Here is a 19,431-nt window from a genome sequence, read left to right as displayed (position 1 = left end):
AAAAAATAAAAAAAAATAGTAATAATTACAAAAAATATTTTTAAGAAAAAACTAAACTCTAAATCCTAATCCCTAAACCCTAAATCCGAAACCCTAAACCCTTGGATAAATCATAAATTCTAAATAAAAAACACTAAACACTAAAACACTCAAGGGTTTAGGATTTTAGTGTTTTTGATTTATAGTTTATGATTTACCCAAGGGTTTAGGGTTTACCCAAGGGTTTAGAATTTCGGATTTAGGGTTTAGGGATTAGGATTTAGGGTTTAGTGTTTTGCTGACGACGTTAACAATATTTAAAAAAAAATCTTTTCTTTTGTAATTACTTTTTTTTTATCTTTTTATTTTAAAAACATAATATAACTTGACAATATTTTGTTTCCTTTTTAAAAAGATATTAAATTTGAAATAATAAAATTTTATTGGTTGGTGAACCTAGAGGTTCACTCTAGGGGGTGAACCCAAGAATAACTCACCAAAAAATGTTACAAGAAGGAGAAACCTACCAAAAAGAAGAAATAAGAGTTTCAATTGTTAAAAAGATTTATAGGATTCACATTTTTAATAATTTACATCATTTACTTATAACATCTACAATCATTAATCATGGAGGTGCTTAGATGTAAATTTGGAGTGATAATTTAAACATGTGTCATATAATGGCTACAATAATTTTGACCATACACTTAAATTTCACACCATGTAGAATTTAAAATTGTATATCAACAAATTCTATGAAAGCTATACAATTTAAGAACGTTTAGCGCCATCCACCTGATATTTACATCTACTTTTCAAAGATGTAGAAGAATCAGCATGGTTTTTGTCATTTATCGTTAATAGATATCATTGAGAACTTACACCCAAAAAAAAGATATCATAGAGAATTTGATAAAGAGTAACAAACAGTTTACAAAAGATTTAAAAAAAAAAACAGTTTACAAAAGATATATCCGACCGACAAATAACACCGAACATCGACATTTTCATATTTTGTATATTTTCTCTGCATGGTTTTGTTGTATATATGCACACATTATTTGAGACTTATTCTGGGTTGGTACGTACTACAAGAATTTAAAATGTAATATATTTTAAGAAAAATCGATTTACCCCAACTTCTGAATGTATTTGATGTAACAAAACAAATTGGTGGGTGAACTTGTTTTTTTTTTTTTGCCATGACTACATTGGCCGCATGGATGAATGCTTATGTGATATACTCGTATTCTAGCTAGGTTTTGAGAAACAATTACACCTTATGTATACGGAACTTTGATTTAATGTTTTAAGCTTTTTACACAATATTGAAAAAATTATATATATGTTTATTACTTTTTAATTTTATCAATTAAATTTCATCATTCATAATTTTACATTTTAATTTATGCTTTAACGTTATAAAAAAGTATAATGATTATAGTCGAGAATATCATTCATTTAAACAAAAACAAATCTAAAAATGAATGATTTTAATACTGATAAAATAAGTACTATTTTGTGGTGGTACAAAAGAACCGCTTAATTAGAAAATAAAATCACCAGCCAATCATGCGTATTTAAGACAATGTCATATCTCCTATATGTTAAATGAAGATTTTTAAAAAAATTGTTATCTAAATTTTATATTAATTGGAAAATTATCTTGCTTACAACATCTCCAAAACACATTATATAACTTCAAATATGAAGTTTTTAGATCTCTAAAAAAAATTCCAAAACTTCAAATATAAAGTTTTGAGGAGTGAAACTCTATATTTGAAGTTTCACTATTCAAAACTTCAAATTTGAAGTTTCATATTTTTATTTACATTTTGGTCCCTACAATCACATATCACCTTTATAATTCATAAATATTTTCTCGTTTATTGTTTTAATCCTCAAAAAAATTATATCTCAAAAATATTTTAAATTTTGTTTACTGATTTTAAATTTTAAACATAAAATTAAATGAAACTTTAAAATAATATTTAAAATATTTTAAGTTAGATTTAGACAACAATAATATACAAAACAAAACTTAACAAAAAGATTTTAAAAAATTTCATGAAGACATAAATATTACACATATTTAAATATTACAATAACATTAATAGTCAGGTAAGTTTGATCCAGAACCTTCAAAATTTTCAAATATTGTCCAAATTTTTTTGTGTAACTGAAGATGGTTGTTAATGTTGTTTTGATGTTTTTTTTACAATTCTTTCTTGTTCATATCAAATATATTCACGATAATTACCATAATCGAAAAGAAATTAGTCTTTTAGCTATATTTTATGTTTCTCTTTTACTTTTTTGTTCCGATCTAATGTATTTACAAGTATCAATATTATCCGATTTCAACAACTTTTAGTTTGTAATCTACAAAGTAAAAATGATGAGAGCCATTTTTACTTCAAAATGCACTAATAGATCATATATGCATTACGAAAATCATTTTATGAAACAATATGGTATTTTGTTTGAAGTTTAATATTAATTAAGTTATTTTTATTTAAATTTTTATATTTTAATAAAATATTTTATTAATTAATATTGTTGTAATATGTTTATATGTGTGCTAGTTTTTTACAAAAGTTTTATGAATTCAAATTATTTATGATATATATAAGTACCAGATTATAAAATATAAATAGTTTTAAAGCTGAGTTTGAAGTTTTGCTTTAGGAGAAGAACATCTTTAAACTTCAAATATAGAGTTTTGGAAACTTAAAAATAGAGTTCCTTTTTGGAGATGTTCTTATGTGTCAATCTCTTAAACCTTCTAATTGCTGATATGGTATCATTACATATAATTTAGCCAAATTTTAATCTGATATTATGATGGGAAAATTGGATACTTTGAACTTTTATTTGTCACAATAGGACTTCTGATATTTTGGGCAATTCTGGACAACTTTTACCCTTCTTTTATGGAGAAAATAGTAAACTGAATTTGAAAAATGTTTAAAATATGAAAACTATTGGAAGCATAAGTATGACAATATATATGTTTAAAAGTTTTGTTTTTAAAAAATGGAATCATATTTTATTTTATCTTCTAGCTACAGTTAGAATACTCATTCTGGCCATCTACTTAGTCTAGAAATCGGATACTAAGTTTTATACATAGATATATCTTGGGTATACAGCATAAACTAGCATTTTTTATATATTCTAACAAAGCTATATTTCAAAACGTTATAATCAAGAAAGATGTCTTTAGTATACCTACAGCTTGATAACGACATATAGCCACAACGCAGTGATATACCTTATCTATATTATGTACCATAACATGTTCTAAGTTTTACCTTATGTGGCGCTTAAGGAAGAATATGTTTCATCTCTACTGTGTTCTGAGTTAGTTAGGATATATATTCTACGTGAAATCCGAAAAATATGGAAACTTCCATATTCGGTTAAAGATGTTTCCTAAATCAAAAATAAATCTTTCCTAAATATCTCATATAATATTTTCTCCCACATTTTTCTCCTTCTCCCACGATCTTTTCTCTTCGTTGTTTGTGTTTCTCTCTTCTTCATCAACAGAATCATCTTTTTTCTCTATCAATACAACATTGTTCTAATTTATGTTAAATCTGGTGAATGGATGTGTAGTTACAGTGATGAGTAGAGTTTTGTGGTTGACAATAAAAGGCGCGGTCGAATGGTAATATTAAACACAACTACTACGTTGAAGCAGCTCAAGATCATGGTGTGTGAGGATTATGGGGTGGACCATAATGTCGTTAATGTCGAGTTCAGTTATTCGCTGGTTAATCAAAGAGGGAATCCTCCAATTATTATCACCAATGATCGGCAAGCATCTAATTTTATGGACTATGCAAAGAGGGATTCTTCTACTACCTTGTGTGTCATGTTCTCTGATTCGAGTGTAAATCAAAAGGAACGAGTCAATATCAATTTGAATAAGGAGCCTTGTGATTCAAGTTATGTTGAGGATGAAGAAGTTCCTGAGATAAATCGAGCAGAGTTTGTGAAGCCGTCAAAGGAGTCTTGTGTTAGAAAGAAGGATCATGTCGCTGCAGATGGTTGCGGTGATGCTGCTTTAAGGAGTGAAAACATTGGAGATTGTCAAAACAATGGAGACAGTGAAAAGGATGGTCGAGCTTGGAGAGGAGATTTCGCGAAGAAGGATCAAATTTTCAGAAGTAAAGGGGTTCTGAAGGCCACAATGGAAATTTTGGCGATGAAGATTAATTTCGATTACACTGTTTTCAAATCCACGAGAAAATGGTGGTATATTCGATGTATGGATGCATTGTGCAACTGGACTGCGCGTCCAGAAGGTATAGATGGGTCTACATATTTCATGATCAACCAGTGTGAGGGAAGACATTCATGTGCTCCTTCAAAGAAAAGGAAATTTGGAAAAACAACATCGTCAAGAACAATTGGGACTCTGATACAACATTGATTTGATGATGCAAACGATGGCCCAAAAGAAAATGACATCATTCAATTTATGAGATTGAAGCATAGTTGTTAGATTACTTATTGGCACGCTTAGGAAGCTCGTGAGTTTGCTATTGCAGCTGCTAGAGATATACCAGATCGCAGTTATGCTAAAATACCAGCATATTTGCATATGATTAAAGAAACTAATTTTGGTACTCATACTCACTATGAAACAAATGAAAAGGAAAAATTCATGTATCTATTTATGTCATTTGGTCAATTAGTTAGAGGATTCTACAATGCAATGCGAAGGGTGATTGTTTTTGATGAAACTTTTCTAAAAAATAAATACAAAGGAGTCCTATTTGTTACTACTGCTGTAGATGGTAACTCAAATTTGCATCTTATTGCACTTGGGGTTGTTGATTCGGAGAATGACGATTCATGGGGGTGGTTCTTCAGACAGTTGAAAGTGGTTATTGCTGATTGTCAAGACCTAGCTTTGGTTTCAGATAGAAATGCGTCTATTTCTAAAGCGATTGGGATTGTCTACCCTCAATCAACACATGGAATTTGCATTCATCACTTGTTGACTAATGTGGTTGCATTTTTCAAGACAAAAGGGTTGATTGCCTTGGTGGAAAAGGTTTCACGGGCATATAGGTACACTGAATTTCAAGAACGTAGCACCAAATTTTTTGATATGAGTCATGAGCTTAGAAGATATCTATGGGAGGCTGATGTGCACAAATGGGCTCGTTCTCTCTTCCCTGGCTCCAGGTATGACATTAGGATCACGAACCCTGCAGAGTCGATAAATTCAGTTCTTAGAATACCTAGAGAATATCCGGTTATTCTTTTGCTTGATAGTATAAGAGAACTGTTGACTCGATGGTTCTATGAGTGTCGCTTGTTAAGCTCAGAGCATCTTGATCCTTTAACCGCTAAGGTGGAGAGAAAGATTGATAGGAGAATTGTAAGGCAAAAGGATTTCAGGTTTATAAGGTTGACAACTTCAGATCGCTTGTGAAAGGAGACATATATGATTGTCATGTTGATTTGGAAAGAAGAACATGCACATGTGGGAAGTATGATATAGGAAAAATTCCTTGCCGACATGCCATTCCTGCAATTTATTCACGAGGTATAAACACATGTACTTGGGACCTATTTATTTTTGGGATTTTCAGCATATAGACTCTATGTTGATCACGTTTATTTTGACACAGGTATGGAAGTGCACAGATTTACTGACTTCTTATACACCACTGCAGCATGGAGAACCGCCTATGCGGAATGCATTAATCTAATAGCAGTTCTAGAGTATGAATGGAATGTCCCCGCTGATGTTAAACTTGCAAAAGTTTTACCACATAAGACAAAAAACAGTGCTGGTCGACCAATAAAGAGAAGTTATGAATCAGTAGAAGACAAGATTAAAATCTTCTTAAGGATCAAGAAAGAATAAAAATCACAAGTGCAGCCTTTGTGGAACCGAATGACACAAGAGAGGAACATGCGATTTACCCATCTAGTTTGTTATGTGTGTTCATCTGTCTCTGTTTTTTTTTTCTATTGCTATTGAAACAATTTGATCTTCTGTTTAAGAACCTATTTCACAATTTGGTAGTTGCTAAACTCTTGAGACAAAATCGATTTATGTTAATAACAACCAAAGTATTTGCAAAATGATGATCACCAAGAAATAACAAGAAACATGGTCACCAAGAAATAACATGAAACATGGTCTTAAACTTCTTTGGAAAAAAAGAATAAAATTGAGGAAGCACATAAAAGTACTTGGGCGTGAACTTGCTGCCATTGTTGAACATCATGTATAGATAAGGAACATGAAGACCATCACCAAACAACACACAAACAAAGCTTTTATGCTCCTTAGTTCCCTAATGCATTCTGAGGTCTTCTCTTCACAATGTCAGATTGCATCTTCCATCTCTTGAATTATACTCTCATGGCGTTTCATCATGGCCTCACTAGCTCTCACTGATTTTTGAAACTCGGAATTGTCAACGAGCAGCACGTCAAACAGGTCTTGGAAGTCTTCAGTTTCCTCAACAACTGACTTGTCAGTCCATTTGAACAAGTGGGTTTTTTCCTTCATTAGTAACATCCAATAAACAGTTAGATTAACCAATTCTACTCTCATCGGACAACAATGAGACAATTATATGATTATACGACTAACCTTCTCAGATCCCATAGGACAACAATGAAATAATCTTCCCGCATTTTAACTGTTGTTGAAGTGAAACGAGACACTACCTCACCGCAATTGCATCTTGTGGGAATTCCGCGTTGTTTGGCGAGTCGATCTCTTGAAGTGTATGAAGAATTTACTAAATACATGAATGAGTCGATCTCTAAATTTTCGCCGCTGTAATTATCTCTGTCGAGGAAGAATGAAGAAGAATGAGGAAGAATGAGGAAGAAAAGGGATTAGGTCAAAAAAATTACCAAAACTACGTCGTTTCATACTCCTGTAACGTGTACTCTAGCTAATGCAGAACAGAAAAAAATCACTAAATTTATCGACTAGAAACTACAAGAACGGTGTCTTTGACCCCTCAAAAGTTAGTGTTAAACCATCTTGCAAATATACTGGACGGAAGGACATAGCTAGTGACCAATGTACATAAATAGTTAATAAATAGATGTCATTTGTGTTTGGGACTATGGTTTAATTTGTACTCTGGTTATAGTTAAGGGTTTGTTTAAGGTTTAGGGTTTGATTATGAATTATGGATTTAGGGTTTGTTTAGGGTTTAGAATTTGATTATGAATTATGGATTTAGGATTTTTTTAGGGTTTGATTATGAATTATTTTTGTATTTTCAATGTGTTTGGGTCCTCAGATTTTATGATCTTGTAGCACAATATTCATTGTAGAAAATCAAACCGAAAGCAAGAGTTGTTTCATAATTAAGAGAAAACTCCAAATCTAGATTTGTTTCATAATCAATAACCAAATCTACAGTTGTTTCGTAATTCTAAAAAAAAAATCACTGATTAGACAGTTAATTAGTCATCCTCGAGGTGAAAGACCGCAAACCTCTCCTATGGTGAAGGCACATATCGTGTCATAACCTCAGCGAAGATGGGGTCGTGTGCAGCCTCCCATAAGTCCACTCCAATCTTCTGTCTGCAACCCATGATGATTTCATCATCCACTAAACTGAGGCCGAGACCCAGCAGCGAGCATTCCAAGTGCTTCAGCGCGTATGCACTGCAATCACAACAAGGTTTGTTCAATCTCTGCTTCATAGGCACATCCACGATAGAATATGATGAGAGGAGTTGCTACTTCTGTCTTTCAGGTGGGCTAACGGCCTTCACTATCCTAGGAATCTTTGCTGCAAACTTCTCAACGTATTGTATATTCATTCCCCGACCGCAATCAAAAACTTCCATTTTTCTTTCAATGATGTTGACACAAACACCAATCCAGTGATTACCTGCGTTGGACATTGCTAAATTTTGTAAATGAATAAATGTAAACTAGGAAGTGTAGAGGAGTGAATGATTTCCATTTACAAACAGAGGAAAGTAGAGACGATCAACATCAACACCTAAAATAGATTAGTCTGCCCATGAGATGGAAGCTCTCCTCTACTGTACCCCAGAAAAAAATCAGGCAATTGATAGGATTTTTTGTTTGGTAAAAACTTGTTATATGCAGCGTCGAGTTGGAGGTAAAACATAGCACTCATGAAAGCAACACGGCTAGGGGCCCAACGATTCAAAGTAGTGTTGACACGCCATATAAACATAATTGCATCCATTTCCTGAAAATTCACAATGAGAGTTAACTAATGTAACAATGAAAAAGTGTTAGGAAGATAAATTCACCGATTAGTAGAAGATTCATTATCTCGTTTCCAAGCCATTTTCCAGCACTTACTACTCTTGTAGCTACATACAAATTAAAGCATGTAGGAGCAATTGTTAAAGGTATTGGATTCAATGCTCATTCCATGAATCCTTTACATGACTCTTCGGAGATAGTATAAGGTGACGCTTTCGGAGAAGCATCTTCGGGCAATGGTGAATTGCTAAGCTGAAGTCCTTGAGAGGTTCTTTTACACCATTTCTCCCACTGTGACGGCGGTGGAGCTGTTTTTTCTTTCTTTATTGGTTTATCCTTTGAACCTCAGACCGAAGTCATTGGAGTCCACCAGTCGTCTTCCTTTTTGGTCTGAGAAGGATCAAAGTCTAGCACATACGACGCCTGAGAAATTCCTTTAACCCCTTGCGTACCTATCCCGCGACCCATATCATCTGCTTGATTAAAATTTACATCGAATGGAATCTGTGTGCATCATGTTATGTCACGATAAATGATCAATACACAGCTATTACATGAACATTTTACAAATAATTCCAATATTTGACACTCCAAAATACATTATCATTACATAAATATCTTGCTAAAATTTCACAACCATTACATAAATTCAACAAGACACTTACACACCAAGCATACTCACAAACCGAGACCTTATAAATCACCACAAAATTCATTCCGATAACTTAGATGCCGATAAGACAAACAGACACACAAACCATCTAATAAACAAGACAAAATAACATTTTAGAAAGTGGTGAAGACTAGTGTTTCTTTACCCCCGCGTGTGGACCTCCTCAACGGTGTCTGGCTCGTCGATGGCTTCGTCGGTGAAGGCTCTCCAAGCTCAACGTCAACGCTTGGTTCGTTACGTGAATCTTTAAGCTATGTCCGCATTTGCTCAAATGTCTCAGCCATCTGTTTCTGTAGCCTCTGCTCCATTCCAAATAAATTGTGCTCAAACAACTGTGTCACAAAAGCCTTCATGTCTTCATTAAAAGGCGCTTGCTTTGGTCCACTTGAGAGAACCTTATGCTTCCGTTTTTCCATACCACGATCCGGAAGCCTCTTCTTACCCTTCTTTGATCTAGCTCCTATGCAAAATATATCATTGTTTAGTTAAATTTTGAAGTACTTAATAATCCATTGACACTACAAGAAAACATGCAATATTCTAACGGACATTCCGACGGACAATATTTTCGTCGGTTTTCTTTGACGACATTCCGACGAGATACCGACGAAACATATAATTTCTTGTCCATCGGTATTTCGTCAGAAAATGCCGACGAAAGTAAAGTCGTCGGAAATATCCGACAAAATTCCGACAGAATATTATAATTTTGGTGTTTCGATAGGGATTTGAAGTTCATCGGAATTCCATCGAAATATTCTGACGGAAATCCGACGGGTTTTTGACTTTCGTCGGAATGTCGTCGGAATTTTCCAACGGATTTCCGACGAAACAGATTTTAGATTTGCAAAGTTATTATAAATGTATAATTTGACACTTAAAATATCCAAACAACACATATATAAATTTATAATATGAAATTAGTTCATACCGTTAAAGTTTTTCATATAAAAAATTATTTACGTATACATATCAACGTATTCGTAACATCCTCCAATAACACTTATATACTTATACAAACATATTACGGTAATACAAGACTAGATTTTGATTTTGTATAATATCGACAGAAACAAGTAATTATTTTAGTTAAACCTCTTATAAATCATTTACATACTATCAAAGATTTCTATGTGATCATTAGACTGTTGTTTTGAAACCCCAAATTCGCATTTCTCAAAATTCCATCGTAAATCTGTCGAAACTTCCGACCAAATTCTGACTGAAAATACCGACGAAATTCCGACGGACTTTAACCCCGACCAATCAAAAGACATGCAGAAACTCATAGTTTCTCGAGGCTTCCTTTGGCGATATTCTCGAAACATTTCGACGGAATTCCGACGAAATATATGTGACGAACAGTTTTCGTCGGTATTTCGTCGGAATGTTTCACTTTACCCGGGAAGAAAATTCGTTAAATTTTTTTGATTAACCACTTAAAATAGAACCGACCGAATTCCGATGGAAACTGTCCGTCGGTTTATTTTTCTTCTTCCTCCTCATTTTTTTCTTTTCTCCTCTGCAATTTTCGCGGTCTTACTCCTCTCTCTCTCTCTCACAAATCTGCGACTCCAACCCCAGATCCTCCAAATCTTTTCCCCAGTCATGTAAGTCATGTAAACCCCTCTTTAGATTACATTTTTTTAGGTTGGAATGTTAGATTTGTGGATTTTAGGTTTTGAATCTGAAGATTTAGGATAGAATTGATAGTTTTAGGAGTTATATGTTGTTAGATTTTGTTTTAGGTTGTTGTTTTGTATGTAGATTGAAACTTTTAGATGTTAAGATTTTAGAAATTATATGTTAAATATTTTTATAAAAACATTTTTTGTTTATTTATAATTATTGAAAAGTTTTATTTTAAAAAATATATATATAATGTTTTCAAGTTTTTATCATCGTTTATTGTTTCAAAAGGTTTTTATAATTTTATATAATGTTTTAAGCTTTTTATAAAACATTTTAAGTTTCTATAAAAAAAATTTTAAGTTTGTTATAATTTATAAAACGTTTTCTGGTTTCTAAAGTTTATCAAAACCTTTTTCACCTTTTTAAAATCCTTTTCAATCTATAAAATGTTTTTGTGTTCTTTTTTAGATTTAATTAAAATATTTTTCAGTTATTAGAAAAAGGTTTCAATTACAAAAAGTTTTTAAAAATATAAAAAAATGTTTGCTCTTTGTTTTAAAATATTTTTAATTTATAAACCGTTTTATGTTTTTAAAAATTTATAAAAAAAATTATTATAAAGGTTTATTATAAAGGATTTAAAAAAAAGTTATACTACAAAAATGTTTTTCTAATTTTAATTATATATATAAAGAATTGAACATATTTATTATTAATAATTTTAAAAAATAAGTATCTTAAAAAAAGGTTTTCCTAATTTTATATTTTATACATATTCCATGAATTAAAAATATTTATTATGAATATTTAATTAAAATCTGTTTTATTTTTTTTAATAATTTATAAAGTCCGTCGGAATTTCGTCGGAAATTGGTTCGTCGGAATTTCGTCGAACCGACCGAATTCCGACGAAAACTATCCGTTGGCTTATTTTTCTTCTTCCTCCTCATTTTTTTCTTCTCTTCTGCAATTTTCGCGGTTTTACTCTTCTCTCTCTCTCTCACAAATCTGCGACTCCACCTGATCCTCCAAATATTTTCTCCAATCATGTAAGTCATGTAAACCCCTCTTTAGATTACAATTTTTTAGGTTGGAATGTTAGATTTGTGGATTTTAGGTATTGAATCTGAAGATGTAGGATAGAATTGATAGTTTAAGGAGTTATATGTTGTTAGATTTTTTTTTAGGTTGTTGTTTTGTATGTAGATTGAAACTTTTAGATGTTAAGATTTTAGAAATTATATGTTAAATATTTTTATAAGAACATTTTTTGTGTATTTATAATTATTGAAAAGTTTTATTTAAAAATATATATATAATGTTTTCAAGTTTTTATTATCTTTTATTGTTTCAGAACGTTTTTATAATTTTATATAATATTTTAAGCTTTTTGTAAAACATTTTAAGTTTCTATAAAAAAACTTTTTAAGTTTGTTATAATTTATAAAACGTTTTCTGGTTTCTAAAATTTATCAAAATCTTTTTCACCTTTTTAAAATCCTTTTCAATCTATAAAATGTTTTTTTTTGTTTTTCTTAGATTTAGTTAAAATATTTTTCAGTTATTAGAAAAAGGTTTCAATTACAAAAAGTTTATAAAAATTTAAAAAACGTTTGCTCTTTGTTTTAAAATATTTTAAATTTATAAACCGTTTTATGTTTTTAAAAATTTATAAAAACATTTATTATAAAGTATTTTTAAAAAACATTATACTACAAAAACGTTTTTCTAATTTTAATTATATATATAAAGAATTAAAATTATTTGCTATAAAGATTTTTAAAAAATAATTATCTTAAAAAACGTTTTTCTAATTTTTAAATTTTATATATATATATATATATTTCATGAATTAAAAATATTTATTATGAATATTTAAATAAAATCTGTTTTATTTTAAAAAAAAATAATTAATAAAGTCTGTCGGAATTTCGTCGGAAATCGCTTCGTCGGAATCTCGTTGGAAATCTGTGTGTTGGAATTTCGTCAGAAATCTATCCGTTGGAATTTCGTCGGACTTCTGTATGTCGGAGTCTCCTCGGAATTTTATCCGTCGGACTTTTGTCAGAAATATGTCTGTTAGATTTCGTCGGAAATTCATCAGAAATTTCGACGAAATTTTTATTTCCGACGAGTTATAACCGACGACTATTATCGTCGGAAATTTGTCAGAAATGGCTTATTCCGACGGATTTCTGACGAAATCATCCGTAGGAAACTAGCTACTTTCTTGTAGTGTGATTTTACAAAATATTCGTAATATATATATATATATATATATATATATTTGCATAAAACAACTATTTTATTACTCATACTTGAGGTGGTTTAGGTAACTAGACCGAAATAAAATAACCAATGTAACAAAGCTCTCTATGAAAAGATTGTGCATACCTAACTAAAGAATCAGCAATTTCATTTCTCGCTCTAGGGACTTAAGATATCTTCACATTCGGGAGATGCATATGGTAACTATATTACTTTATAGTAGAAGATGTATTTAATTTAAAATTTTATAAAGAAAGTAAATTCAAAAGAATATTTCTGTTTTAATAAAAGAGATAAACAAAATGATGGTTTTTTAATTGTAGTGAAATTATTTCGTTTATCCATACTACTGAATTGTTTTCACAAGAATACATGGTTTATAGATTTATTTTCAAGAGAGCATTTTGTTTTTCTTATTTAACATTTGATGGACATTGAAACTTTTTCTCTTTTGTTTTGTCATTAGCATCAAAAGACTCTACTAAAATTTTGCTAACCAAACAAACACTTTGCGTCCATAAATGTGAAGTAAGACAGTTGACTACGTACACCTCGTGTAAGATTGTTTATTTTTGTATCTGAGCTGTGATGAAACTTTCCATAAGTCGTTGAATTTTTTCTAGTGAAAAACCGGGATGAGTCACTTGGGTTTGAGTTGTAAAAATTGGTTGTTTTTCTGCTTCTGAAACTATTTTTAACAATTAAAAATAATTTGTTGCAAATGCCACATGAAATTATTTTAGATTCTTCATACATTCTATCCCCTAAACGAAAGTTTTTAATTTCGCATGAAAGGGAGATATACTATTTCTTGTGTTTTTTTGCCTCCATGAATTAATCAAACCCTCTAAAATAGTATACCAACCATTATCACAAAATAACCTCTTTTTTTTAATTTTTAAGATTTGTTTGTGAAACAGCATCTACTAAATTAAGCAGAAGCCTTTATTCTATAACTTAAGTTTGAGGATCTCGACATGAAATTTTTTGTTGCAATACTACAAATAAGACGTTGTAGTACTCCTATAAATATTCAACTAAATTAAGGCATAAAAAGTGTAGTATAAAAGTAATATAATTCAAAAGAAGAAGGGAGAATGGATGACAGCGACGTCGGCTTTGGCAAGTGGGCTGCTCCTTCTTTGACTATTGTAGAAGTTCTTCATTTTGAGGGTAAACATAAAAAAAATAAGAGAAAATATTCTCTAATGGTTATTATTTTAAAGAAAAAATGACTTTATGAATAATACTCTTTCAAATTTGAGAAAATATTATTCACAAACTTATTTTAGTGTTAAATTTCTTTATTTGTAAATTGATTTTTCAGTTTTTACATAATTTTATTTTGTATCTAAAAGGATCTAATATTTATGTTTTATGCTTTAATAAAATAATTAATATTTTCATAATACAGTTATAAGTTTATCTAAACAATGAAGATATAGTTAAAATAAAATTAATTTGGTTAAGTTTATAAGTTTTTAAAATAACAAATATTAAAATAATAACTATTAATAATATAATATATTTAAAAGTTATTTGAGAAAAATAAAAGAAATTATTGGAATAAAACATATATAATTTTGAGTTCAGCTTATTTCCCAAATAACTAAAAAATAGATAAATACATTTTTAGTGAGAAGTTAAAAAAATATACATGTTTTTGGTTAGATATTAAATTTATATTTTTTAATGTATACAAGCAATTTCTCTTTTGACTTTCTTGCCTCAAATTTTTTAATGATTTTTCATTCTATTTATTTTAAAAGAAATTAGGTTGTATATACCTATAAAAAACCAATATTAACTATCTAAACTAACACTTTTGTTGACACTATTTAAAAATCTATAATACAATAGTACCCCTGCCCCAAACCATCCCTTTCTTCTCTCTCTTACTCTCTCCTGAACAAACAATCATCTTTTTTTTTTCTTTTGGTAATCTAAAAAGGTGTAAATAGTCTCTTCCACCATGAATTGAATCCAAGTGGCAGAAATTACAACCATAACCTCTTTACCACTAGGCCAACTCAACGTTGGTTCAAACAATCATCTTCTTCTTCTTTCTTCTTTCTCTTTCTCTTTCTCTTTTCTCTTTTCTCTTCCATTTCCAAATCTTTCTCTCTACTCAAAATTAGCATTCACTAAATGAACACAATTACCTATACTAATCCAAATTTTCGAGACTAATAATGTTTTTTTTTTTGATGAAAGTTTCGAAAAAAATAATTATTCAGTTATATGTGTTTTTTTTGGACAACAAACGACTATTCTATTACTCAAACTTAAAGTGATCTGAGTAACCAGACCGGAATAGAACAACCAACAAAGCAAAAAGACCTATGAAAAGAACGGACATTCTTAGCTAATGAATCAGCAATTCCATTTTGCACTTTTGGGAAGTATTCGATTTTGAAGTTCAGAAAACACATTTTCAGAAGTTGAATGACCTTTAGCTCGATTGTGAAATTTGGCCATGTTTGTGGATCCACTACCATTGCAATCAAGTCCTTTGAATTCGTCCCAAATCTTTGTATGTGTGTTTAAAAAGATTCAGGCACATGTATGTATACTCCTTGTATCGATAGATTGGCCCACAATCAACTCCTGAAAAGTTCAGTCTTATTTTTATATTTTATTCATTTTGTTTTGGCTCGCATCTGATTACTAGTGGGAATATCCGAGTTAATTTGTCTATTTGCCATATTATTATATCTTTCTTTTGACAATACATATACGTATACGTATGCAAAACTCCTGTTAGATCATTTCTAACTTTTTAGTGCTTATTTATTATGTATTTATAAAAATTTAGTGCTTGTAAATTATAACTAATAAAGTTGAGAATTAAAATTTAAAAGTCACTCTCAAACTCTCAGTTTCAAAGTCAACCTCTTTAGTAATATCATTGTACTGCAAAAGTATATATATATATATATAATATTTTAACTTATATAATATTTTAACCTAAATTGTGGTTTAATTAGATTCAGAGATTGTAGTTTTTGATGAAACAATAGATTGTAATCTTCTGTCCCACAAAAACGAAATTAGAAAATATTGTAAAGATTTCATTTCAAAAGAAAAATATATATCGTAAAGTTTATGTAGTGGGATTTATTTGAACAATTTGTTTTTGATTTATATCATATATGTGAGTCGACTTGTCTTGGGTCTATGAAAAAATATTATGTGTGTTTGCAGAAACTTTTCACCGATTCAATTTATTTTTCGCAATAAACTAATTTTATTCCATTGTTATTTGATCTATTCGAAAAAAGGTTCGTTTGATGGCAATAAATCGAAATAACCATCTTCCGTGTTTTTTGATCAAACGAACCATCTTCTTGTTTACATATCAAAACATCAATCAATTGAACACTGTTATTTTTTCTATTCAAATATGTTATTTATTTTTTTTGTAACTGAGGCTATTCAAATATGTTATTGCAGATAATATACATTCTTTTATAATGTATCGAAGGAAGCGAAATGCATAATTACTCTGCAGTTGTCGCTGTGACCGGCTGGGAGATTCATCCCCTTTTTGGCTTTAACAACGAGTTTTAGTATCGATGTACTGAAATTATCTGCACCGTCAGTTACTTAATCTTACCCGATGCCGAATCTAGTTGTAAGTTTAGTAGCTTATAGCCTTTTATTAATTTTGAATAATTGAGAAGCACTAATTTTGTTTTCACCAAAAAATATACTAAGATAATTGTGAACAACAAAAATTAAATAGTAAAAGTTTAATTGAATTTCTAGTTATCCCCGGTAGCCCGATCAGTGAGAACCTAAATAATGCAAATCTTGATGCTAGTCGGTATACGAGGTTAAGATTTACGCATTTTGAACATTGTGTATACTAATTACTTTTACTTATTATTATTATTTATTAACTTATTTTACACATTATAAAATAAGAAAATAATATATATATATATATATATTTAATAATCAAAAAGTTGGTAAATATTATATATATTGTCATCAGTATACAACAAACTCTATTAGAATCATGTTAATCAAAGAGGAGATTCCGTGTCCATAAAGACAAACTAAGAGCTGTTCGTTTTTCTATCCGGATGAGCTATCTGGATGGAAATGAGAGTTTTGTTCGTTTAGTCACTAAAAGTGCAATTCATCTAGATGAATCATCCGTATGATTTTCAAAAATTTAGACTTTCAAAAGTGAAGAAATTGACGAGTGCGGTATCAAAATTTTGGTGGAGTCCAGGAGAAAATACAATAGGTATGCACTGGAAGTCATGGGACAAAGTATGTACAAATAAGGACGAAGGAGGTCTGGGTTTTAAGAACATAACAAATTTCAATACGGCTATGCTTGGAAAGCAATTGTGGAGGCTGATAGAGAAGCCTTCAACTCTTTTTGCTAGAGTTTTTAAAGGACGGTACTATAGGAATGCCTCACCCCTAGAACCGATCCGTTCATACTCCCCGTCGTATGGTTGGAAGAGTATTGTATCTGCTAGATCTCTGGTTAGCAAAGGACTAATCAAAAGGGTGGGAACGGGGTCCTCTATCTCTGTATGGAGTGATCCATGGCTCCCAACCACTCGTCCGAGACCAGCAAACAAAAATCAACATGACACTTATCAGGACCTCACAGTGGACTCTTTGATAGATCCAATTTCACGAACATGGAAGTCGCAAGTAATTCGGGATTTGGTTGATCCCCAGGATGCTCAAATTATTGAAAGTATTCCTTTGAGTAAGACTCATATGGTGGATAGGAATGGATGACACTTCACAAATAATGGAAAATATTCGGTTAAATCAGGATATCAGTTAGAACGGGTCTATCCGGATAAGGCAAAAACACCAGTATTTTATGGTCCCACAGTGGATATTCTGAAAGCGTTCTGCTGGGAGGTGAGATGCCCTCCGAAGATTAAGCACTTTTTATGGCAAATGGTATCTGGATGTATAGCTGTTAAGAAGAATTTGCAAGCAAGAGGAATGAAGGGAGATATTTGTTGTGTTAGATGTGGAGTTGAGGAGGAATCAATAAACCATGTATTTTTTGAATGCCCTCCTGCGCGTCAAGTTTGGGCTTTGTCAAAGATACCGTCTAATCCAGCCTACTTTCCCACTAGTTCTCTATTTACGAATATGGATCATCTTTTCTGGAGGGTACTTTCGAAGATGGAAGATCATCAGTTTGCGTGGATATTATGGTATATTTGGAAAGGAAGGAATAATAAGGTATTTAGTAATTTGGATATTGACCCAAGAGATATACTTACGCTTGCAGAAATTGAATCAACACTTTGGACTGAGGCTCAGGTGATGAAGACTAAGCAGGTACCACAACAGACTGCGGTTTTGAATCGTCAGCCGCGGGTCGGTCGTTGGTGCTTTATAGATGATTCCTGGAAAGATGAAGAACCTTATTCAGGTCAAGGATGGTATAGCATACTCGAGGGCTTTCAGGGATTGATGGGTGCAAGGAATTCTAGGGCATGTATTTCACCTCTTCATGCAGAGATGGAAGCATTGATATGGGCAATGGAATGTATGATGAATTTACATCAGTTTCAGGTTACTTTTGCTACGGATTGTTCTCAATTGGTGAAGATGGTTTCGGAACCAGAGGACTGGCCGGCGTTTGAGAGTTATCTGCACGACATAAAGCTATTGAAGACACGTTTTACTAGCTCAGAGATCATTCATGTACCCCGAACGAAAAATCAAAAGGCGGATAGGCTAGCACGATGTGCCAGAAAACAATCGTCTTTCGTCGTTCACATGGATGCGGAGTTACCGGATTGGTTCGCAGAATCTATATGAGTCTGTTTGTTGATGACAAAAAAAAAAAACTTAAATTTAAAGTCCATTCATCTGAACCAATTTGGACCATTTGGATGGAGATGGTCCATTTAATATGGTATAATGTCTATTATGTCCCTGATGTAATTCACAAACAACAAACCTAAAAATAATATCATTTTGTCACATACACAAATTGACAAAACCACAAAAATGCATTTTCCGCGAAAACCTAAAAACGAATTTTTCACGCCAAAACCCTAAAAACGCATTTCTGGACAAAATTGCAAAAACGTGTTTTCCCGCCAAAATTGTAAAAACGTGTTTTCCACAAAAACCGCAAAAACGTGTTTTTATGCCAAAATCACAAAACGCGTTTTCACGCCAAAACCCCAAAATGATTTTTCTGCCAAAACTGAAAAACGTGTTTTCTCATCAAAATGCATTTCCCACCAAAAGTCACTTTTTCGCAAAAACCGCAAAAACGTGTTTTCCCGCAAAAACGTATTTTCCCGCCAAAACATATTTTCCCGCCGAAATCGAAAAATCTCATTTTTCGTCAAAATCGAAAAATCTCATTTCCCGTCAAACTCGAAAAATCTCATTTTTCCCGTCAAAACAAAAAAAATCTCGTTTTCTGCCAAAACCGAAGTTACAACCGGTTTAATATTAATTTTCTTTTTAGTTTGAAACTCTAAAGTTTTTTTTTCACATACATGTTTATCAATTTTTTTGTTTATTAGAAGTTATTGTAGTAAAATTTTAACTTATGATTAAATCAACACAAGAGTATTTTGGTAATTTGTTTACTAAACTCTATTGGATGGAAATGAAAATAAAG

This window comes from Brassica rapa, chromosome A08 (assembly GCF_000309985.2).
Source record: "Brassica rapa cultivar Chiifu-401-42 chromosome A08, CAAS_Brap_v3.01, whole genome shotgun sequence".
NCBI lineage: Eukaryota > Viridiplantae > Streptophyta > Magnoliopsida > Brassicales > Brassicaceae > Brassica > Brassica rapa.
This window is presented reverse-complemented; position numbering follows the sequence as displayed.